Source organism: Pituophis catenifer, unplaced genomic scaffold (genome assembly GCF_029215685.1).
Source record: "Pituophis catenifer annectens isolate HBS135680 unplaced genomic scaffold, rPitCat1.0.hap2 SCAF_2, whole genome shotgun sequence".
NCBI classification, from domain to species: Eukaryota; Metazoa; Chordata; class Lepidosauria; order Squamata; family Colubridae; genus Pituophis; species Pituophis catenifer.
Window position 1 is genome coordinate 78,400,150 of NW_027256882.1, and position 25,963 is coordinate 78,426,112.

Below are 25,963 nucleotides of genomic sequence, written 5' to 3' on the forward strand. Positions count from 1 at the left end.
GATAGACCACCTGGTGCCCACAGATACCTGGATTATAATGGTTACATCCCTTGCCCTTGAACATGTTAGCTCAAGCTATTGGGCATTACTCCAAAACACAAGATTGTGTTTCTTTCTTGTTTGCATTGCAGGACAGTTTAGATGCACAACTGGCTTTGACCAAATCTCAATTCTACTCTCTTATTTCCTATAACCTGAGCAGTTTAAATGGACAATAATGAAAGCACAATCATTGCACCTACATTTCCTGCTTGGTTCTGCTATCTTTCTGAACCTTGCTTTCTTCTGCTGAACCTTTGAAACTTGCCAGTTGGTCCCATCCACAATCAGTTTGAGAGACTTAGAAGGTCTTTTGGAACTCATCTTCTAGTCTCCTTCCATTATGGCAGTGCTAGGATGGGAAGATGCCCAATGCTTAGGCAACATTAATTGCTGTGCTGGAATTCTCTGTCCTGCATATACTGGCAAATCATCTTCAATATCTGGAGCTACTTTAGCTTTCATAGTTTTCCTCCCTGCAACTACCATAGCTGTTGATGTAAAATGGAGGTTTCCAATCCTTTTGTTTTGCCCAGGCCTTCCCGCCAGTACCCTCAGCGAAGTCCTGCTTGAGGCTGTAATTCCTGGCACTCAAGAGCTACGGCTCCAGTTACATTTGCTGCTGTCATGCAGCCTCTACAAGTGACTGTATTATACTGACAATCTAAAAATAAAAGAGTGAGAAAAAGTATCAAGCCAAAGCAAGAAAGCAAGCAATTAAAATTGGGTGGGGATGAAGAGAACACAGGAGGAAAAATTGCAGGCTACATCGAAAAGACGTTGAGAGGCTCCAAAGAAAATGTGAAAATACCTTGGGTGGTATTTAATTGGAAGTTGTGGGTTCACTGCCTTTTTTCAGTCTGTGGCAGCCGTGTGTTCAGTCGAAGTGTTTGAACTGTCAGTCCTGGGACCTTCCTCCCATCCTCCAGTTTAGTCAAGATCAGCTGCGCCTAGATTTCAGATCTGCCGAAGCTCCTGTTCTAATTTGTTAGTTCTGCAAGCAAATAGGATGCCGTTGTGTGAAAACTTCCTGATTGGCCCTTAAATAGAGAAAAGAAGCTTTTAGGACTTCTACTGGTAAGTTTTCATGATTTTTCCAGGTTTTAAAAAAATAATCTTTCATTGGATCTAAAAATGGAGGATAATTTTGTCTAGAACAGGTCAAAGCTTGATGTGAAAATTACTGATTGGTACAGTGATTAGTCATGAATTACAGGAGCTGGAAAATAACAGGGTAAACTGAGATCAGTTCCGTGTGCGGTTCAGTTCATTTCTCTTCTCCTTGATTTGTTCCCTTGATCACAGTTTCAATTCAGTAAAATCATCTCTTGAAAGCTCAGTCGTTTCATCATTAATGCAGAGTTGTTCCTATGGAGGAGTCATCATTTTGTGCTAATTAGATTGGTGCTTGAATTTCATACATTGCTGATGGTCCAAGCATAAACTGACACATGCAGGGATGAATGTTAAATCAAAAAAATAGGGGATTTTTTTTTTGAGGGTGCCTTCTTGCTTTATAATTTCAACAGGGACTTCAACAGGATTGACTATTACTTATAAACAAGTTTCAAATCTCTTGAATACTTTTTCACTAGGAAAGTGATTGAAATAAAATAGATGCCTACCAACAGCTCTTTATCCAAAGCTTAATTTGAACAAGTTGGAGAGCCTTGGATATTTATAGCAGCCATTTATTTATGAATAGGCTGCATTTCCTTCTATAATAAATGCTCTGATCATTAAAATGTGGCAGACAAACCATGAGCTGATTCTTCCAGGATGAGGCAATGGCTTCAGTCTTAACACTCATTTTAAATGTTTGTTTTTAAGAAAAGCCAATCTAAAGATGTTGGCAGAATACATGATTTTTCCTGGCAAAATTCTAAATATGTTCCAGATAAAACAAGGTAGGGAAACTCCTTGTTGTGGAAAAATCACAGTTTGGTGAAATAGGCAGAAATCAGTGATTTGACTCAGGGCTAAGTGAGATTGGGGGTTGATGACAGTGACAGGTGGATAGGTGGATTCAGATACCAAAGATCTGAAAACAAGAGAAGGACATAGGTATAAACCATGGAATCCTCGGTGTTCAAGCTTCAAAATAATGATGATTGTTTTTAATTAATTGCTAAATACTAGAAGGTCTCTGCGATCACAAGCTACCTGTTGATAGGCCTCCTGTGCTGTTTAAATTGGACTTCTTTGGGCTTTCAAATACTGTAGGGTGACAGAGTGGGTTTAATTCACACGTGATAATAGGCACTTTGTATGTTTATACTTAAGCTGTTTTTGATTACAGAAAGTGCATCTTAAAAGTCCATTGCATTGGTCATCACTGTTGACTAGATTCATAATTCTGAAGGGGTTTATTTCTCTTTTATCATTATTATTGGAGTGATAAATAATCAGCATTGCACTGAAATCAGTATTTTAACAGAGGAGTGGAATTAGATTCATTAGAACCTTAGTTGTATAGATAGGTGGCCAATATAAATAGGTCTAAGTTGCCATTAAATATTAAGAGCACTAGTGTTACAAGTGGCCATCAATAATTATTATTATATACACAAAAATGTGACAACATAACTGCCAGTTCTTTAGCTGGTGTTGGCCTTCATATGCACTGTATTTTCCCAAGAACCTAGGATATTATAATGGATTAGCATAGTTTATGTGCAGATCCAGTCCAATTGAAAATTTTGCCAATACATAGATTTTCCAAGTGTCATCCAAGACTTTTTGGCACCTAATGCGCTGATATAATTATTGTTATAATCATAGGAAGCATACTTTAGATACTATTCATTTACAATTTAGGAACAATATTGCTTACCTGTCCATGCTTTGAGTTCTTGAAAGCACCTGTTTACACAGTGTGAAACAGACTGCTGGACTTTGTGTCTCAACCCAATCCAACAAGATCTTGTCCTGGAATTCACTACTATGGCAATACTAGGAGATGGTCATTGAGCTTCTGCTTAAACAACTTCAGCAAAGGATCATCTAACTCACTCCCAGGCAATCTGTCCCATTGTTGAACAGTTCTTACCATTAGGGCTTTTTTCCTAGTGTCCAAGTAAAGTCTACTTCTTTGTTAGACCTTGTACTATCTTCTGGAACAATCCTGATCAAATCTGCCAATCTTACCTGACTACCCATAGATATTCAAAGGCAGCTGTCTGAGATACTCTTGTGTCTCCAGCCCTAAAGTTTAGCTAGGTTGGAAAAACCCAGATGATCATTTAACGGCACTAAAGAGACATTCGGTTTTTTGAGATTCTCACCTATATCCATTTCTCCTACATTTTTCTTTACAGGCTTTTTATCAACTTGGTTGTCTCCTTGGGACATGACATCCCTAGACATGATACAATTTGTCAATATTCTTCCTAAAATGCAAAACCCAGAATTGGATTCAATATTTGGAGTATATTCTGAGGATGAATAAATATTTCTCTAATATTTACTTTTATATCTTATCTTATATTTTTATATTTCTGACATTTATTTTTTTCAACTGAATCACATTTTTGATCACACCACACAAAAACAATTATTTCCATCCACATACTGTGTAAGTGTATACACACACACACACACACAATATCCATAGATACGTTTGTGTGTAATATACACATACATTATGTATATGTATTGCCACAGAGATAGGACAAGTCCTGAGTGATAGACCAAACACTACAACTTGCAAGCTGTAATTAATTGCAAACACAGTAATTAATGCATGATGCATTGAGTTAATTCTCTTTAACTCTTACAGAAAAAATTACTTCTTTTATTTGATGGTAGTTGGTATGACCTTGGGAAAGACTAATCTTTGACCTAAACCATTTTCACCAGTGGTCTCATTAGTTTAAGCATGGGAATTCTGAATCCCAGGACAATGTTCCCCTTGAATGCATTTATATCCTCATTATGTATCTAAGCAAGTTACTATAATTGGGTTGCAAAAATGTGGATGGCCACTAGAGGGTAGTATTCAGGTTTTCCTATTCCTGTACTGCCATCTGTATCAGCCACTTAGATTGTTGCAACCTAGACAGGAGACATACTTTTAGGATGGATAGACCAAGAGTGGAGTTCAAATCCCACTTGCTCCTTGCATGTTTTCTTTATGAATGCTTCCAGCAAGCTAATATTTGTCTCTATGGTATCACTATGGTTACTTGCATTCCATTGTTTACAGGACACATTTCAAGCATTGAAAACTTTTCACATATAATAGCCGTTTTTTCACACAACCTGTTATGCCTTGAGTTGCTTCTTGATGGTTTATTAAATTAATTACAATTATCTGGATCTATACAACACACCTCATTACAATTATGTTGTCATTCAGGAATTCTTGCTACCACCTGGTAACTTAGTCAAATTAATGCAAGTAAATTATTGTTACAGGCTTCTGAGTAACAGTATGTAAGCTAACATTTGAGTCACATAATGAATCATTGTTTCATGCTGTTTATGAATGCTTTAAACAGAAAAGATATTCTTGGTAGGAGCACAATGTGACTACTGAAATAGGTGAGCAGGGGAAAAAATTCTGTGTGTTCAGAAACTCACATAGTAAATTTTGAGAGGCTTCAGGAACCATTTTCCTTATTTTCTAGATACTGTATGAGCTGCCTAAATTGCTCATTTTTATCAATAATCAAATAATGGTGGGCTTCAGTGAAGCCAGGAATCCACATCTGAAGGCTGATAATTTTTCTCAGCATAGGTGGTTAAATTATTCCTGCTATGGTCTTAATAATTTTAACAGCCACCAAGAACAAGGACATTCAGCATGCAATATTTTTCCTGACATGCAGATTTTGTGCTAGTGGAGTACCTGCCAATTTTTGCTATTATATTATTCATCTATGAAGGAATGGCCCTTTCAGAAAACAAAGCTGGCAAGCTCATGTCTGCAGTGTTCCAAAGTCCTTGGAATGCTGGATTACATCACCCTTTTACATCGTACTGAGTAAAGCCCTTTGGTGATTGGCAAGGTCGGGAGGTGGGAAAATCAGACCAGTATCAGTTTTACTGTAGTCATCTCACTTAAACTTCTGGGTCTGAGGTTACTTTCCAAAGACATTCTGGCGGCGTTGCAAGGTAAGAATTACAATCGTTTGCAGAAATAACACACTGTAGAATATGCACTTCATTTCAAATTCTGCATTCCAAAATCTGGCTGCAAAAATTCCAGGAAAACCCCAAATTAAGGTGTGAGAAAGAGATTGAAGGTTATAACAGGGTATGCTTTGTTTGTAAGCAAAGCCTACAAGCTGTGACTGCATTTTGAGATGCTAAACCAACATTCTAGCTGAATAGTAAAAAAAAGTTTTATTTGGTAGTTCCAATAAATGCAGTATGGATAAGCAAATCATTAAAAGGAAGTACCAGCAAGAGTATCCAAGCAGCAAGCTCTGATAAATTGTGGCATTAATCATGCAAATTGTAGGCATATCTATCTGGAGTACTGCTAACAATACATATCAGCTTCTCCCAGAAGTGTCATACTACAATTTGAGTGTTCCCCAGCTCTTCAACCAAGATACTACCCAGATTAAACTGTTTGAAATTGTTGACCAATACCTTTAGTGAAACACAAATGAAGGCTGCTTAGAGAGATGTGCAACATGTGGTCTTCCAGAAGTTTGGACCATAATCTATCATTCCTCATCAATAGTTCTAGATGAGATGCAAGTTCAATATCTGGAAAGTGCTTACATTGCTCAACTCCAGGTTGGAGGATGGGAGTTCAGTCCAATAAGTTCACCCAGTGAAAGGAAGACCATAGTATATGGTTCCTTAAATTTTCTTTTTTACATTAAAATCCATAAAGTATCTTTTAAACCTCTGAAATTAAAGGAATAAGTTTCCTTCTTTCTGATGCTCCAAAACTTCACCAGTTAAAGAAATATTGGTTTACAGACCCATTACAAGGAGCAGACATACATGCTTTCTTCTTACCTGATAAGATTGGCTTTACTTGAATGCAACAAGTGCCAGCGATGGCCCTCTGGCAGTCATTTTAGGTGTTGTCAACTCCCAATCTAGTCAGCAGTGGTAAGTTAGGAATTCTTTGGGTGTATCAGACACTTAATTTAGCTCTGGGCCTGTGAAAGGAAAAAATACAGGTTAGTTTAGGAGTTCAAAAGGGAAAGAAATGCAACATAATTGGATCAGGTCATTATGATAAGTTGTCCTGAAACCTGCTGAACTGCATTCTGGGTCTTGGGACACTTTCCAAATTCCAGGAGAAGAAAGAGGAGGGGCGATGAAAACTGTAGAGGAGTAGCCTGCAGTGCCTCAGTTTGGAAACAACAGGAGCCATTTTTAGTTCCAAACAGGGAGCCGTAGGATTAGGTTACTGCTGCATTCAGGGAAAAGGCAGGCTAACATTTTTTGCTTGAGTCAGCGTCAAATGCGAGGTTGCATTGAGAAACAGCTGTTCACCTGAGAAATGCTCTCTGCTTCAAAGGTGGTGGGGGATTACTTGTAATGGTCATGCTTTGCAGCCACGACAGTACAGGTTTTGTGGAATGTGCCTGTGGTTTTCTTTTCAAACTTTCGGTACGTGCCAGGCTGTCTGGCTGGGAATGGAACTGAACGCTATCTCTTCTACACAGACAATCTACTTTGTACTTAATTAGTATAGCAGCCTAGCAAGAATATTATAATTAAAGGTTACCATGTTCCAGATTTTTCCAGACATGGGTAATAAGCACTGCTCAATTATTTTTAAATGTAGTATGTATACGTGTGATTTGCAATATTAAAAAAAAAAAAAAAGTCCCATTGTGCCAAAGAATGCAAGATGCAGAAATAAAGAAAAGAAAACCCATAAAGGTGTTTTGCTAGCTGAACTAAATGTATAGTTCAGTATGGGAGTCAAGGAAGAAGGAAATAATAATATTTGGATAACCATTTGTCTGAAGTGGTGTAGGGTTTCCCACCTGGGCAGGGGGTTGGACTAGAAGACCTCCAAGGTCCCTTCCAACTCTGTTATTCTATTCTATTCTATTCTAATATTTTTTTAGATAAAAGTGTTAAAAGGGGCCAAGAGGTTTGCCACTTGGCTCAAAAAGTTTAAACAAAGTAAAGAACTGTATGACTTGCAGGATCCAATCTGCATTGGTCACCAGAACCAGAGATTTAGTCTTCCAAGTTTTCAGACTCGTGTTGGAGCCGATCCTCGGGGAACTTCTCTCTTCCCAGAATGTGAGAGAATCTGGCAAGAGAAAAGTTCCCTGAGAATGGGCTCCAGCATGGATCCGAAAGCTCAGAAAACTAAACTTCTGGTCCAGGTGACCAACTCAGACTGGATCCTGCCACCTTATCCTGGAACATATATATATGCTTTCAGTTGTATGAGTGGATGATGTAATTAGTATATGTAATTAGTATATAATTTTAAAACTGAAAGTGATGCCACAAGATTACTTTCCCGCAAAATAATTTATAAATGTCAGTGGTAATAGCAAGGATTTCCATTCCTCTCCTTTTCTCGCAAAGAAAATTTCCACAATGTAGGGTTGGTGACTAATCAGCAATACAATAGAAGTCTACAGCCAATTCTTTCGACTTTAATAGGCAATCCAATCTGCCTAAGATAAACATCTTATAGCAGGGTGATAAATGTTATATATCATCTGCTAATGTCTCTGGATCATGTGCTATTAAAGGAACAATGACAGTTTCATAATTGGCAACCCAAATTCAACTCTAGTTTCTGCATGTTCCCAGCTCCATGCTGATTTAAATACTATAATTTCTGTGTTCAGACAAGACATTAAAACACAGCCAAACAAACTCAATTATTCCTTAGCAAAATATAAGATTTTTTTTTTAAAAAACCCCACAGTGAATGAAAATTAATGTGCTGTATGAATCCAGCCAATCATGATTGTTATGTCAGAGAGGATGGCCATTGTAGTCTGCTGCCAGAAGGCATCAGGTATAAAGCTGCATTGTTCAAAATCTTTACAAAGTGAATTGAATTCTCCTCAACTGAATAACAACTGCATGCTTATACTGTAATAATACAATTTTATGAAAATCTCACCTCCTGATTTATGAAGACCTCAGAATTAATGAACTGTCTCTGCATATTATGTCTAAATTCTATAACCTGCTGCTTTTGATATGAATGAAAGATCATGTGGGAGATTTCTTCAGCAATGATGTTTTAAGCTGTTACTCATTTGCTGCTGTTCAGAAGTGGGTTTCAGCAGGTTCTGACCAGTTCTGGAGAACCGGTAACAGAAATTATGATTAGTTCGGAGAACCGGTAGTAAAAATTCTGATTGGCTCCTCCCCCATCTATTCTCTGCCTCCCGAGTCCCGGCTAATCAGGAGGAAATGAGGATTTTGCAGTAACCTTCCCCTGTATTGGGGAGGGAATGAAGATTTTGCAGTATCTTTCCCCTGCCACACCCACCAAGCCATGCCATTCCCACCAAGCCACACCCACAGAACTGGTAGTAAAAAATTTTGAAACCCACCACTGATCCTGTTCCTTCATAGCTCCAGAAGCAAAATCATCTTTTGCTACCATGAGTTTTGAGGTTCACATACTTTTCTTCCCACATGGAACTTCAGTGAAAAAGGAGTTAATGGAGGACAAGGTTTCTACCTCCACTCACTACTTCTCCACTCTATTTTCAAAGTCGCTGTCTTCTTCAAAAGAAAAAAAAGATTTTATTTTTATTTTCTACTTTTTATACCTCCCACAAATCAAAAGACTCCAGGTGGCGGTGGTGGTTACAACAAATTAAAAGTATAAATGCAACAATAAAATAAATCATAATTATTAAACCAACAGAAACAAGAGATCGTTAATAAATCACTTCTCCCCCAAGCTGGACGTCAGTAAAACTTAGCTAGAGTTGAAAGCTTGGTGAAATCAAGTTGCCTCCTAAAAAACATGACGTAAATAGCTTTGCAGACTTCTGGGGATAAGGAGTTCTAAAGCTTGCCAAAGTGTGGAGAGCTACAGAAGAAGATCTGTCATATTGTTCACGTACCCCTTGTTTGGAGGGGGGAGGCAGGGAGAGAGAGAAGAGGGTTTCTTGAGGACAGAATATGGACAGATTCAATTCTCTATTCCAAAGACCTTTAAAAAACTTTTCTCAGTCAAATTGTCCCTTTTGCCAGGATTGTGCATAGTCCTGTAGAGCACCTAGTTCACGATCTTAGGATAAAGGTAAAGGTTCCCCTCGCACATATGTGCTAGTCATTCCCGACTTCAAGGGGTGGTGCTCATCTCCATTTCAAAGCTGAAGAGCCAGCGCTCTCTGAAGATGTCTCCATGGTCATGTGGCCAGCATGACTAAACACCAAATGCGCACAGAACACTGTTCCCTTCCCACCAAAGGTGGTCCCTATTTTTCTACTTGCATTTTTTATGTGCTTTTGAACTGCTAGGTTGGCAGAAGCTGGGACAAATAACGGGAGCTCACCCTGTTACGCAGCACTGGGGATTCGAACCGCTGAACAGCCGACCTTTCGACGGACAAGCTCAGTGTCTTAGCCACTGAGTCACTGCATCCCTTGAGTTCTTAGGATAGTAATTGCTAAAAATGGTTCAGAATAGAAAACCGAACAACACAAGCATGCATATGGTCCCCATATCTGTATAACCTTTACAGCAAAAGCAAGTAATTCTTGTTATTTGCAGGGATTTTATAAGATAATGAATATTATATAAGATAATGGATCATGAGACCCTTGTAAAGCATACTTTACACATGCATAAAAGCCTGTCCCACTAATTTTGTATGAGCATAACACAAAAGCTTTTGCAAAATAAGAGACAAGCCAAAACACTGTGAATTCATGAAAACATTTATCTTGTAAAACGAAGTTGTACAGTGATCTGATCTGTGCAAAGGTGGGTCACAGAACCACAGATTTGAGTCATCTGCATATTAAAAGAATGGTGGGATTGGACATGATGACAACTGAAATCAAAATTAGAAGACAACACACAACTGTATGCAAGGAACACAAACCACATCACTTTGTTTACAAAAAAATGACAGGACTTCCTAACAGATAGGAAACAGCAGGTGAAGCTAAGCAGAATCACATCAGATACCTGTACAATTAGCACAGGAGCCGCACAAGGCTGTGTGCTCTCTCTACTTCTCTTCTCTCTATATACCAATGACTGCATCTCAACCGATCCGTTAAACTACTGAAGTTTGCAGATAACACAACAGTGATCAGTCTCATTTGAGACACTAATGAATCCGCATACAGACGGGAGGTTGAACAACTATACTCATGGTGCGACCAGAACAATCTGGAACTGAACACACTCAAAACCGTAGAAATGGTGGTGGACTTTAGGAGAAACCCTCCCATACTACCACCTCTTACAATATTAGACAACACAGTATCAACAGTAGAGACCTTCAAATTTCTAGGTTCTATCATATCTCAAGACCTGAAATGGACACCTAACATCAAAAACGTCATCAAAAAAGCACAACAAAGAATGTTCTTTCTGCGCCAACTCAGAAAGCTCAAACTGCCCAAGGAGCTGCTGATACAGTTCTACAGAGGAATTATTGAGTCTGTCATCTGCACCTCTATAACTGTCTGGTTTGGTTCTGCAATCCAACAAGACAGACACAGACTTCAGAGGATAATTAGAACTGCAGAAAAAACAATTACTACCAACCTGCCTTCCATTGAGGACCTGTATACTGCACGAGTCAAAAAGAGGGCTGTGAAAATATTTACAGACCCCTCACATCCTGGACATAAACTGTTTCAACTCCTACCAGAAGTTGTTCTGGTGTCCACTGCACACCACAACAACTAGACACAAGAACAGTTTTTTCCCCAAACACCATCACTATGCTAAACAAATAATTCCCTCAACACTGTCAAACTAGTTACTAAGTCTGCATTACTATTAATCTTCTCATCGTTCCTATCACCCATCTTCTCCCACTTATGACTGTATGACTGTAACCTTGTTGCTGGTATCCTTAAAATTTATATTGACTGTTTCCTAATATGATTTGATTGCTTATTTGTTCCCTATGACTATTATTAAGTGTTGTACCTTATGATTCTTGACGAATGTATCTTTTATTTTATGTACACTGAGAGCGTATGCACCAAGGCAAATTCCTTGTGTTTCCAATCACATTTGGCCAATAAAGAATTCTATTCTGTTCTGTTCTGTTCTATTCTGCATTTCCTCTTTGCCTTAACACAAAGATGGGTTACCTACCTTCTGTTTGGGGAGGACAGGAATGAATGACATTATCCACAGCATGCCACCAGCTTGCTGGGAAGCCAGCCTCCACCAAAGTTTTCTAGTTCTGTATTAAAAGCATGTTTTTCCCATTCTGGTCCATCTGCTGCACTATGTTCTATGTTTTCTTTCAATGGACTGGTGTGTGGTTTGGTAGACATGTGGCAAAACACTATGACAGAACACTCTGGAAAATATAGATTTGCAGTTGCTTACTTACAGTACCAAAGCCTGGAAGGTCTCATCAATCAGTCCTGAACCAAATAGAGACTGAATGCTCTCTTGAGGCAGTGATCAGTAAATGCAAATTTACCCATGCAAGTTGAAAGATGAAGAACTAAGGGGAAAAAATACAATTATGCTTGGTAAGGTTGAGAAAAGAATATTATAATATTGCTAATTACGTTATAAATGGAACAGTTCAACAATTTTGAGCACATTACTCAAAATACATTCTTGTCTCCCCACCCCTATTTTCTTTTATTTTGACCCTATCCAAGAACAGCTTCAAAATATGTAAAATCTGTTACATTTCACCCTTTGATATGAAGATAAGTGACCTGTTACTGGTGTGAATAGAATGTGTTGGGAGATGGGGCCATCTCTTTGTCCTCCTCATTATCCCTTTTGTTTCTTGAGTACTCTTCACCTCCCTTGTCTTCCTGATTTTGATGTCATCTTTTCTCCAGGCTTCCAGACAGAAAGCAGTACTACTTCACTACTTGGGGAGGAAGAAGGAATGTGTTTGTTATTTGACAATTTTCCTGCAATTGTCACTTCCAATCACATCCCTTCCCTCTTGAAATAAGAGAGGTGGATACCCACATCTAGTTGGCTTCAGTTCTTCAGCTCTGCAGGAATTAATTGCAAACTACAACAGAATCGGCTCCCTCCTCTCTGGGAATACTTCTACTCTAGTGCCTTTCCATATACATTTCCCATTCTTTTAACCTGGGGAAGGGCCAAATGAGTTGTGGGAAGAGGACAGGCAAAGCAACCTAGGGAAGGTAGTGACCCTCCTGAAAGGAGCCCTTTCCTATTCCTGATGGAGCATTTAGATTGGCAGATGTGTTCCCCAATATCTAGTAACATTCTAAAGAGGGAAGGCATCAAGGACAGTTGACAAAACCACCTCCCTCCCTTGTCTATAATAAGGAGCAACCCCACTAATCAGTATAAGCCTGTTTCACAGTGACTTCAGATAGACTCAATAGGGATTGGACAGAAATTGATAATGGGGCAATTAATTTTATGTTAGCATTATTTTATGTCAGCTCAAAGATGGTGAATAGCACTTCAACTCAGTAGTAGGGGAAATCCCAAACTGCCTACATTTTGAAAGAAAAAAGTACAGAAGTGTAAGTAACCTTTAAGACACCCTCAGCATTTGATCCTCTTCAGCATGGGTCAATGGCTATAATCGATTACAGCTCATGGCATCCCCAGTTCCTGGTAAAAAGCTAGAGACGATGGCTTCTGTTTCTTTTTCCATTTGGCTCTAAAGGCCCTATCCGGTCCAAACAGCCAACAGGGACAGCTTGTCTGACCATTTTAAAAAAGGCTGTGGAGGAGAGCCAAGAACACTGTTCTATTAGCATCATTGTTTATTTATTAAAAGTAATTATGCCACTTCTCATCATAAGAAGTCCTGAATGAGTTTATGAAATTGTTATAAAATAAAACTAAAATGTGACAGAGCAAAAGGATCCATTAAAGTATCAGGAGGAGTTAATATCAAATGTCAGTGTGAGTTAGAAATGTCCTAACTTTCCATATTGGGGCTTGGTGTGCTGCAGAAGAGAAGTTGCTTTAATGGACAAGATCACATGCTGAAGGCTTGCCTTCAGATTATTGGTGAATTGCAATTGGCAGGCTACGGAACAGTTGTCAGTCAAATGAAAAGGCTGACACAAAAGCAGCCCAAACTGTAGGTGATATCATCCTTCTTTCCTGGCATCCTAAGGATGTCATAACATAACTATGTTACATTATTCACTTGATCTAAGTATTTGCACAGCCCGTGGTTGTCTTACTGGAACCAGATTTTTGAGTATCACTCTGTCCCTCATGCACTGAAACATAATTTATTGAGGCATTTGAAATACAATCTCCAATAACTTCAGTATTAATTCTATTAACATTGGCAGCTGGTTTGTTATGGGGTCTGGCCTATATAGCAAGCCAAGTATTTACTCTGCCTTGTTTTTGGCGAGTCCCGTCTAAAAATTCATTTTTATAAAAATTAATTTTCATTTGTATAAAAACAAAACAGCCATGACAGAATGTAAGCCAAGCCAAAAGAACAATGAAAGTTGTACTTAGTTTGTACTTAGTTTGATTTTTTCTTTCCTTTGCTGATCCAGGAGGGCAAGAGAAAATATAATCAGGAGAAAAAAACCTTTTCACAAAGGTTTTGGGCAGATAAAATGTTTCTTATAAAGTCTTAAAAATAGCATTAGGCAAAAGATTCCTTTATAGATATAAATAAAGGTATTGTGTTATTTTAATGCATTTAAATATGCTCAAACTGATTTATTTAAACTGATTGGTATATTTTATGAAGACAGTGGAATACAATACATTCTCTGCAGAAACTTCTAAGAGGTAGTGACTGGAAGGCAGCAATTAGATATACTGGATTACGAGTCTCATCATTCCCAGCCAAATTACTTGTCAGTTTATGCTACAATCCAGATCCCAGGCCTTAATCAATGCTTTATACTAGTGTTTCTTAAAGTGTGGTCCTAGGATTCCTGAGGGGTCCTCAAGATCCTTTCAGAGGTCTGTAAAATCAAAATTATTTGCAGCCCATGTTTAAAAATAATACAATATTAAAATCCCATCAAAGAATCAATTGTTTTAATATGGTAAATATTATTACATATAATCCATAAAAACAAAAGCCCTTTTAGGACACTCCATAATTTTTAAAAGTGGGAAGGTGGACTTAGAGAAAAAAATTAAGAAGTACTGCACTACATGCCATATATTCACATCATGACTCTCCTCAAAGAAGTCTAAGGTAGCATTGATGATGCTCCCTTTTTCATTTTAATTTTACAATATTCCTTTCTGAGGCAGGTTTGATTCTGAAAAAACTGATTCACCAGGGGGTTTATTTGCTTTAATGACTTTGCTTGTTGAGATTAAAGTTGTCCTTTATTCAATAAACAGTGTTAATTGCACCTGAATGAAATTCGTAAGCTTTGTTATAATCACTAGAATTTGTATTATTTAACACAATTAAAACTTACATCTGTACATCTCCACCCCAGACCACCCCAACGATGCCCTTGATGTGATGTCTCGCTGCCTGGAGGCCGTGCGGGCCTGGATGGGGAGGAACAGGCTAAGACTCAACCCATCCAAGACCGAGTGGCTGCGGCGTCCCGATATAGTCAGCAGGTGCCATCGCCATCGCTGACTATTGGGGGTGAATCTTTGCCCCCCACAGAGAGGGCTCGCAATCTGGGTGTCCTCCTGGACGCACGGCTGTCTTTAGAAGAGCATATGACGGCCGTGGCCAGGGGGTCCTTTTATCAGGTTCGCCTGATCCGCCAGTTGCAGCCCTTTCTGGACCGGGACGCCTTGCGCACGGTCACTCATGCCCTTGTCACCTCCCGGCTGGACTATTGTAATGCTCTCTACATGGGGCTCCCCTTGAAGAGCACTCGGAGGCTCCAACTGGTCCAGAATGCGGCCGCGCGGGTGGTTATGGGCGCAACTCGTTGTGCCCGCGTGACACCCCTCCTGCGCGAGCTGCACTGGCTCCCAGTGGTCTTCCGGGTGCGATTCAAGGTGTTGGTTACCACCTTTAAAGTGCTCCATGGCATAGGACCCGGGTACCTTCGAGACCGTCTTCTGCCACCAATAGCCTCCCACCGACCAGTCCGTTCCCACAGAGAGGGTCTCCTCAGGTTGCCATCAGCCAAGTTATGTCGGCTGGCGACACCCAGGGGGAGGGCCTTCTCTGTGGGAGCCCCAGCCCTGTGGAATGAACTGCCCCCGGAAATACGTAAGATCTCCGACCTCCGGGTGTTCCGCTGCGCACTGAAGACCCTGTTGTTCCGCCAGGCAGGGCTGTCAATATAATAATTTTAAATTGGGGTATTTTAATTTTTAGGGTTTTAAATCGGCCAAATCTAATTATTTTAATTTTTAATTATTGTTGTGTCTTGTGTTTTTAAATTGGCTGTACACCGCCCTGAGTCCTTCGGGAGAAGGGCGGTATAGAAATAAAATTATTATTATTATTATTATTATTATTATTATTATTATTATTATTATTATTATTATTATTATTATTATTATTATTATCTTGGCTATGCTGGGCATTGCTGCTGGACATGGTAGTTCAGTTAGAAGGCTCCCTGCTTTAAGAAATGCATAGAATAAAATTAGAACACACTGCAAGAAAGAAAAATTAAATTAAAATTAGAACAAAACCTGCAAGTAGCTCAATTGTTTTTTGATTTGTGAGAATAATATTATTGGTATACAATAATACACTTTCTTTTTTCTATGCCAGAGTCATTCACTTTTTTATTTTTAAATACAAGCTTACACATTGGTGGATCCTTGCACATCTACCTGTTCACAACAGAATTAATGGAACCTCCTCTCGGCAACCTTGTCTATCAGTAGTGCAAGATTTCCTGTCTCTGTCTCTCATCCCCTGGCAACATTCTTTGAGATGATAAATTGCTGTGAGAAAAACAAACGTTAAAGGAAGTGATGTCTTCATCTTTGGGAGCAGCTGATCCTCTGTCAGCATTTGTGGTTTTCATCTTTTGCAGAGCTGTAAACAAATTGGGTCATGGGTCTATTATTTCAGTAAAAAATAATGGCAGTAAAAAATAATGGCATGCTGTTAAAGGGCAATTAGTAATCATGTTGACCTTGACCTGTCCAGAGCTCTAGATTTACGTTAGCAGAAATATATTGCCAAAAAATACCCCATGTGGCTCAGTAGTTAAAAACAAAACAAAACCCTGGGGTGGTTGCAAGCTGTCCAGTCATTTTGTATGGTTGGTATGTAGGACTTGCAGATACCAAGAAGTAAGGATCTTCACTGCTTGGAAACCAGTTTGAAAATGTGTTTCGGAATGGTGCAGGGATAGAAACCCAGCACCTATCTTTATCTCTTTAAAGCAGGGGTGTCAAACTTAAGGCCCAGAGGCTGGTTCCGGCCCAGGGGGTACTTAGATCTGGCCTCCAGGCCTGCCCTGGAAACAGCGAAGGACCGGCCCGCGGTGCCTCTGCCAGAAAAAATGGAGTTTGGGAGGGCTGCGTGCTCCATTTTCACTGGCAGAGGGTTGCAGGAGGCCGTCCCAGCAGAAAATGGAGTTTGGGAGCCTGTTTTCACTGGCAGAGTGCTCAGGCCACCACAGGCACCCCCGACATGAGTGATGTCAAACTGACCATGACCCCCCCCCAGCCAAGCCCCCCCCCGACACTCTCCGAGGTCAAACACAATCCTGATGCGGTCCTCAATGAAATTGAGTTTGACACCTCTGCTTTAAAGCAACCACATGTTTTCCTGGGACGATGCAACTAGTTGAGATGAGATAGGTGACAAGTAAAATTAAATAAATTAGTTGATGCCTTCATTCCGTCATTGCTCTATAACTACCATCTTTGTTTTCTTCTGAATTATTCCAGGCCCTCACTCATCCTCAAAGCTTCCCCATTCCTTCAGAAGCCTCAGGCCATTCCTTAAAGAACAGTTCAAGTGCTAAGTCCCCCTATAAGTGCTCTGCTGATTGCACTATCAAAAAGCAGCCCCCTCCTCTCAATTACTGTTGGAGATCATGTCTAGTTTCCACTAAGTTCTTAGTTGCACATAGCCACCAAAAAGCTGGATACAAGGTTTATACCACCATTTCCTGGGATAGCACAGAATGTAGGGTTGCCAGGTGTCCACTATTTGAGTGGACAGTCCACTTTTTTCACATTATGTTCACTTTTTTTTTCACAAAATAGTGGACATTTTTTTATTCAAAAGCTTTATGATGAAATGGTACGTAATCTAAAGCTGTACAGTCTAAGAGAATAAGGATAGGAGAATCACATTTTGTCTTTTTTTTCATAAGTTAGAATGAGACAAAGATCAAATATCCATTGAACTCGATTCTCCAAAAAAATTAATGATGAGATTAAAATAAAAATATATTATAAAATTATGTACCGTTCACATTTTTAAAATGTATTGTAGCTTGTGTTGACTGACCTAAAATGGCGTCGAGTGATGAGAGTGACAGCGGCGAGATTTCGAATTCTTTAAAATGAAAGAGAGGAGTGTGCAAATACACCAAAGACTGGGAAGCTACTTTTGCATGGATTACCAACAACGAAACCGACAGAACAAATACAACGGCCTATTGTAAATTGTGTCAGAAATCGTTCACAATTGAATATAATGGTATAAAAGCTGTCACACAGCATGCAAGCACAGAAAATCATTTAGCTAAGGAGAAAATAGCTTCCAGCAACAAGTGAATCAATTCATTTTTCATTGTTAAAGACTCCTCTTTCAGTGAGAAAGTGACAGTAGCTGAAATGGCTGAAACTTACCATGGGATCAAACACCATATTTCTTTCCTGGCTCAAGATTGCTGTATTAAATTAATGAAGCAAATTTTTGATGATTCAGAAATTGTAAAAAAGATATCTTGTGGAAGAACCAAATCATCAGCTATTGTCAATGAGGTTTTGTATCCTTTTTCTATTGAGTTGGTTCTCAATGATCTTAAAACTGGAATTCCATTTTCTCTCTCCACTGACGCATCAAACAAGGGAAATCGCAAAATGTATCCCGTTGTTGCACAATATTTTACTTGTGAAGAAGGACTGTGTGTGAAAATTTTAGACTTTTATGAGGATTCTTTCTAAGATTCTACATCAATAAAAAATCAGCTGTGTCGGGTTCTTAGTGATAACGAATTGGAAATAAATAATGTTTCAGCTTACTCAGCAGATAATGCATCGGTCAATTATGGAGTGAACAAATCTGTTTACCAAAAATTATTGCTGGAAAATGACAATATTGTAGCTGCTCATTGCAATAATCACATTTTACACAACAGTGCAAAAAATGCATTAAAGCAGTTATCTTTTGATATCGAAAATGTAGTGCTGAAGGTTTTTGCCGAATTTTCGAATTCTGTGAAGAAACGAGAAGAAGTCAGAATTCCATGAAGTTTTGCGCCATGTTCCAACACGTTGGTTAAGTTTGTTTAAAGCGGTCAAAAAACTTCTTTTAAACTGGATACCTCTTAAATCGTATTTTATTTCTCTTGGATCTGATGAGTGCCATAAGGTTATCTGGAACCTTATTTCGGATCAGGAAAATGAACTCGCAAAGGACGATGAACCAACAATTTCAGAATTGTATTTATATTTCACGAACTTCTTCATGTCAATAATGCAAGACACCCTACTAAAGCTGGAAAGCAAGAAAATTCTTGCATGTGATCTTCACTTTGCAAAAAAAATACGATGAGCAGTTTTTTGGAATGAAAGTTTTATTTGCCTTACGTAAAAAACATTTGCCTGAGAATGCCATGCAAAAGTTCAAGAAAGAAGCCATCAACGTGTATCAAAAAGCCATTGCGTACCTAGAAAAGTGGTATAATTTCACCGATTCAGTATATGAGATGCTAAATTGTTTCAATCTAATTGATCACAATAATCCTCCAACTTTAGAAGGAATGACGAACATCTGGTTATTATCACCATGGCGAGAAGAACTTCCACCCAACACTCTCTTCGATGAAATTTCTGCCTTAGAAGAAGTTTATGTTCATCTGCAGGGCGATTCATCCCTTGATAAGTGGACATACTTTTTCAAGAAAGAGCCAGCTCCGAGTTTACTGAAACTGTTCCAGTATTGTGCATCATCAATTCCGGTATCAAATGCAAACATTGAACGAATTTTCAGTGTCATGGGAAATTTGTGGACTGACGAACGTAACCAACTGCTTGTACCATCAGTCCGAAGTGAACTTTGTATATTTTTTAATATTTCTCAACGTTGTACTGAAATTAAAGAATTATTCCTTAAACACAAAGAATTGATCAAAGCTGCGCAGTCAAATAAAAAATACACACGACAGCAAAGTAAAATGTAATTTAATATTTTACATATTATTAATATATTTGATGTTTTGAATTTTAAGTAAAGTTTTGAAGTGATTATTTTAATACGTGTTAAAATGTTTGTAAGAAAATATATAATTTAATTGTAATTTTTTTTATTTTTTTACTACTTAAACCCCCCCCCCGCTTGACCGCTATTTTTTGAAAGCAGACCTGGCAACCCTAACTTGAAGATACACCTGGTTTCCCATCATTTTCTCCTGTTTTGAGAATAGTCTCCCCATCCCTTACATATCTCAACCTGTCAGGTCCTCCCAGCTAGATAAATAAGGGGACAGGTTTTAAGATAGAGATAGGAAGCTCGCTTCCCGTTATTCAGGATACTGCTTATAAGCGCTATGTGCTTAGAGCTCAAAGCGTTGTTAGAGACCCAACAAATCCACTTTACGGTCTTTTTCTGTTGCTCCCTTCTGGGAGGAGGTTTTGAAGTATTTCTAGCAGGACTACCAGATTCTGTAACAGCTTTGTTCCCTATGCCATCCATCTGGTAAACTCACAAGATTCGTTTTTCTTGCCATGTACATGTATACAGTATGCATCCTAACTAGTTGTTTCTCCCTGTCATATAATATATGTGGGTATGTGAATATCCCAGAGAAGTGTTAGGTGTTATGCATGCATCTCTCCTCTTTGCCATTTCCATTTTACAATACCTTTGTAAGCACAACCCATCTGAGGCATCACACAAAAAAGTTTCTTCAGAGGCTAGTAATTCTCATATTTGGGAGGAAGGGGGTTGGAGAAAGGGGGGAATTCAGGGGATTGATAGCTGAAGAGAGAATGCAGAGGTATTTACTCAGTGCCTATCAGTCTCTTAGGAAAGTTTCCATTCAACTCAGGTTTAGACCTGCCTGGATGGCATCAATGGGTTCTGTAAGATGACTTGTCTTTTTCTGGCTCTGGATTAGCTTGTTTGAAAACCAGAGGAGTGTTGTTTGTTTTTTTTTCTTATGCAATACCGGAATTGTGGTTGGTCTGTTGTCTCACTGGTGGGAGAGAGGGTGAACTCTGTCTTTTATAAATTTAAACACGTTGCTGTATTATAGGGATTCCTGTTATGTTGAGGTAATTTACACAAGACTGAAATTACAACACAGTATTCAATGCTAATTTTTGTTTGTTTGATGATTCAGGAGGATAGATTTTCTCCATACTCTAGAAATCATTTTTATAAATTTAAACTGGGAGAGACTATCATAAGGTCTGCCGACATTAACACATGTGCTCCAGTGGTGGATTTCAAAATTTTTTACTACCGGTTCTGTGGGTGTGGCTTGGTGGGCGTGGCAGGGGAAGGATGCTGTAAAATCTCCATTCCCACCCACTCCAGGGGAAGGTTACTGCAAAATCCCTATTTCCTCCCGATCAGCTAGGACTTGGGAGGCAGAGAAGAGATGGGGGTAGGGCCAGTCAGAATTTTTACTACCGGTTCTCCGAACTACTCAAAATTTCTGCTACCGGTTCTCCAGAACTGGTTAGAACCTGCTGAAACCCACCTCTGATGTGCTCTTTTAATTTGTGGAATTGAGTGAAGTGCCTCAATGGAAAATCCCTGGATCATTCAGACAGGGACTTAGGTGATTTTTAAAAAAAAAATCTGTAAAAATCTGTTTTTTAAAAATAAAATAAAAAATAAACAAATTTATTTTGTTATCATGGCATGTGATAGACCACTAGTTTTGAAAAGTTATATGTTATAATGAGACTAAACTATTTCTGAAACAACTCAACGTTAGAACAATTCAGAGGTTTCATTAGTCACAAATTGTGTGATGATTGTGTGTTAACATCTTCCCAACCTGCTGTGCAATCCTGGGCCCTCTCATTCCCTTTATGGATCACTTTATGCCTGACCAATGAATACTACATTTTCAGAACAATTGCTAAATTGTTTTGAGTATTGGTATAAACAACAGTTATACCTTAAATACAACAGTACATTAAATGATTTAGTCTTTGCTGAGGAGGAGCAATCAATGGTATATACTTATCCAAAAGATTTCAGCGATCAATGATACATACTTATCCAAAAAAAAAAGATGATGGTTTATTTTTCTTGAATAATTTACCTACAAAATGGAGGATCATCTTAAGCCTTTATCCACTTGCACCTATATCCACTGCATATATTTCTAGGTAATACACGGTTACATAATATACCCAATGATTAATTGTTCTGTTGTCTTAGTTGATGGAATATTACAAGGAATCACTTGTAATATTGCCTTCAAACTTGTTTTAGGGAGTCAATCCTTTATTTAGATTTCTCTTCCAATGAATGAGATTAGTAATTCATGATAACCTGACTTCTGTTCGTCTGTCCCAGGATTCAAGAACAAGATATATTTTGGATTTGGAATTAAAGTTGGGCAGGCTGGCTGACTCCCTCATTGTGGACAGAAGATTAAGTGGAACTGTTAACCTATGTAGAGAACATATGATGATCTGGTCTGCCTTATATGCTTAAGATCTTGGTAGATTTTTTGTCACTAGCATTGACTGTGCTGTACCGAACTGTTAACTACTTTGAAATATCATCTTTATTTATTTATTTATTTATTCATTTTATTAATTATATTTATATACCACCCTTCTCCCGAAGGACTCAGGGTGGTGAACAGCCAGGATCAAATACATAAATATAAAAGTTAAAAACAATTTAAAACCAGATTAAATACTTTGGCCCACAATTAAAACATCCCATTAAAATCCAATTTAAAATTTAAAACCGTAAAAATTAGGCTAGCCCAGCTTGCTGGAATAAGAAAGTCTTCAGGGCACGGCGGAAGGTGCGCAAGTCCGGGATCCTCCATACCTCCGGGGGCAGCTCATTCCAGAGGGCAGGAGCCCCCACTAAGAAGGCTCTCCCCCGGGGGGGACACCAGTCAACATTGTCTGACTGACGGCACCCCGAGGAGCCCTGCCCTGTGGGAGCGTACCAGCTGGTGGGAGGCTGTCAGTAGCAGAAGGCGATCCCATAAGTACCCAGGTCCTAAACCATGGAGCGCTTTAAAGATGTTAATCAACACCTTGAATCGCACCCGGAAGACTACTGGGAGCCAATGCAGCTCGCTCAGGAGAGGTGTTACATGGGAGCGCCCCGCCGCTCCCATAATCACCCATGCGGCCGCATTTTGGACCAGCTGGAGCCTCCGGATGGTCTTCAAGGGGAGCCCCATGTAGAGAGCATTGCAGTAGTCCAGTCGGAAAGTGACGAGGGCATGAGTGACCGTGTGCAGGGAGTCCTGATCCAGAAAGAGACACAACTGGTGGATCAGGCAAACCTGATAAAAAGCCCCCCTGGCCAGGGCCATCATATGCTCTTCTAAAGACAGTCGTGTGTCCAGGAGGACACCCAAGTTGCAAACCCTCTCCGTGGGGGCCAATGACTCGCCCCCAATAGCCAGCGATGGCACCAACTGGCTATATCGGGACACAGGGAGCCACAGCCACTCAATCTTGAGAAGAGCCTGATCTTGGGTCTTGATTTTCCCTAGTGCCAGATGGAATGGAAATTGTGATACTTGGGTTTATCTCTTTTAAATAAACACACTCTATTTACTAGGTGAAATGGGCAGCATATAAATTTAAATAAATTAAATAAATATTTTTTTCCCATTAACAAGTATACCCAGGACTGCTGTCTTCAAGGCAGGACAAAAGATTTTTTAGTATTTCTTGCAGTAGTTGTCTTTAGTGTTTTTAAGCATGATAAACCAATCTTACATACCTCTTCAATTTTATTTTTAAAATTATGGGAAAATGTACTTTAAATACTTAGGGCTTCTTGGGTTATCCTCCTTCTTGGGTCCCCCAAAGTTTCGGGGACCACAGTCAGCCACAGTTGTTCACCTCTGCTTTAAAATACCTGATTTCTATGGGTGTTGAAAATTGCCCCGTGAAGCAGCCTTATACTTGTGAAATGTATTACTTCTTTTTCTTGTCCTCAAAATAAATTGTAGAAGGATCAGAATGTGGAGAGACCTCTCTTTTCTCTTGCTACTTTAGCTTAGAGGTTCTATATTTAACAGTTGTGTAGAACCAGAATCAATGTGGTTTTTACTGGAAGAGTGAACCACTTCAGGGAATTGAGAGCAGTCAGTAAAAATGACAGATTAAATGACGGGGGTGGAAGGGGGGAGGGAGGGGGGAAGAATCAAGCTAAACCCAAATGAACTACAATATTGTAAAACTCACAGAATTGCAATTGCTCAGTATAACTTCACTTATGTGCATTAACTCTAATAAACGATAAGACGTCAACATGTTTATTCTTCAAGATAAATACATGTTAAAGTTCTGATAAGGGTGGATATTGCTGAATTTGGATAAGTTTTGGATCCATAAAATTGGGATAGAATCTTTTTCTACACCTGGAAGTTTCCATCTATGAGCGGTTCTGGGGGCTGGAGAAATAATGTCCCCCTCCTTTTTTCTCCCAACAGAATGCATCAGATTACTTTCTTCATTGGCTGCTTGAATAATGTTTGTTTCTATGGTCACTTGTTCTCATCCCACTCAAACAAACGGGGGAAATATTATGTTTATTTATTGTTTTGATTAATTCTGGGCTCTTATTTAGGAACTCACAGTTGCATTTGGAGCTTCTATTTTATTCTCAGAACAATATCCCTCTTTTCTACACCATAAAGGCTGATTTACATCATATGCTAAACCAATCCAAACAATAAAATGATGGCTTTAGATAGAAGCGGGTTGCTCTTGCTTGTTTCAGTTTTCCCACGCTGCTTGTGTGCAGGAGAGGCCATAATGGCAGAACTCTTTTACATTCACTGTATATTTGAACTTGGTTTTGCTATTTTATCACAAATATTAACACTTCAAAATATTTTTAAGACCTTACATGGAGACCCGCCCATTTAAATGTTTGAGTCCGAAATATTTAGCACTTGATAGTGGTTTTGATTCTGCTGCCAGATGAACCATTATCTGAGGAAATGGTTACAATTAGTTGCTCTTTAAAGTTCTACTTTTACTAGAGACTTGGCAAGGAATATGAGGAATTCACTGAAGATTAGGGGTGAGAAGACAAAGAACTAAATATGGCATCCTTCAACAACCAGGTGCTTTCCCAATCTGCATGAACTGATCTGTTCCCAGGCAACTAATACATTAGTCAAGGCTAATGTAAAATTTAAGGCTTGGCTTGTGTTTCCTGGGAACAACACAATTTTTCTCCCATGTTGAATATGTGTAAAACCTTAATTATTAGAAGGAAAAATTTGAAAGGGTTTCTGTCTCCCTGCAGATTGAATGCTGCAGTCTAGAATTAGACTGGTTCCTCATTCTAAATAATATATGAATGCCTATAAAACAGGTATGGTATATAAGCATTATATTAGCTAATTCTGTCCTGAGAGTGTTCTCTGTCTACTGCCCTCCAGACATATTGAGATGGCACTCCCAAATTTCCCAACCAATGTAATGCTGACAAGAATTCTGTAAACTGATTTATTAAGCTTCTCTACTATTTCAATTATAATTGATTCTAAACTGTGTAGAGATATGTAAAGAGACATTTAGTGATATTATAAACAACCTTCATACAATAACACAATAAAATAGAAGACAAAAAAACCAAACAAAAATAAACTAGCTGATGGCATAACTGACTCAGACAATAGACAATGTACCTTGATTTTGAACACTTTCTGAACAAGAAGGTTTCAATGGTATCCTGGAAATTTATCAGAGAATGGACCATTCTTGGTCCTGGGAGCAAGCTGTTTCAAGGAGGTGGGTGCCTATAGAGAATTGTAGCCTCTGTGCCCCTCTCCCATCAAAGGTCTCAGTGGGAAATAACATTGAATAGGAGGGTTCTGCTTTCATGAAATAGGCAGGCAGATTATATCCAGAAGAGGTAGTCTCAAAGATGTAAGCTGTATAAGGCATTATATATGATAATCAGCACCTTGAATTATACTTGCAAACAGACTGGTAGATAATTAAGTTCTCTCAATATTAGTATAACAGTACAGGGACTGATCTCTTAGCTGGTGGACACACATATTCTACATCAACTCAATCTTCTGCATGGTTTTCAAGGGGAGCCCTATGCAGTATGAATTGCAGCAGTCCATTGACTAACATGGGCATGAGTGACAGTGACAGTGTTCCATACCACATTCCAAAAAAGGTCACAACTGGAAGAACAGCTGAAAGTGAACAAAGCTGTTGTCCTTCCTAGCTATAGCTTCCTAGCTTCAGCCTCCCAACTGCTCTTTTAGCAAGAACCATGAGTCCAGGAAAAAAAAGAACAACTTTAGATTGCTTTTCATGATTAGTGCAACCTTGTTATAAGTCAGAAGTTGAATAGTTGTGGGGTCAGGAGACCACTGAATTAATTGCCACTTGTCTTTCTTAGGTTGAGTCTGAGTTTCTCCACATCCAGTACCTCAAAACATGAAAACATCAGTTAGGACTTCTACTATCTCATCCAATTTGGTTCAGAGTCAAGACATAAGATAT

At 39.0% G+C, this 25,963-nt stretch overlaps 1 protein-coding gene across 1 annotated transcript in view; it reads left to right on the top strand.

Moving 5' to 3' along the window:
* The first annotated feature begins 977 nt into the window (after nt 1-977).
* RAF1 (Raf-1 proto-oncogene, serine/threonine kinase) overlaps nt 978-25,963 on the top strand; it is a 117,553-nt gene continuing 92,567 nt past the window's right edge. Inside the window, exon 1 of the mRNA XM_070936996.1 lies at nt 978-1,116. The gene's annotated coding sequence lies outside the window, so the exon portion shown is untranslated. The remainder of the gene's footprint in view (nt 1,117-25,963) is intronic.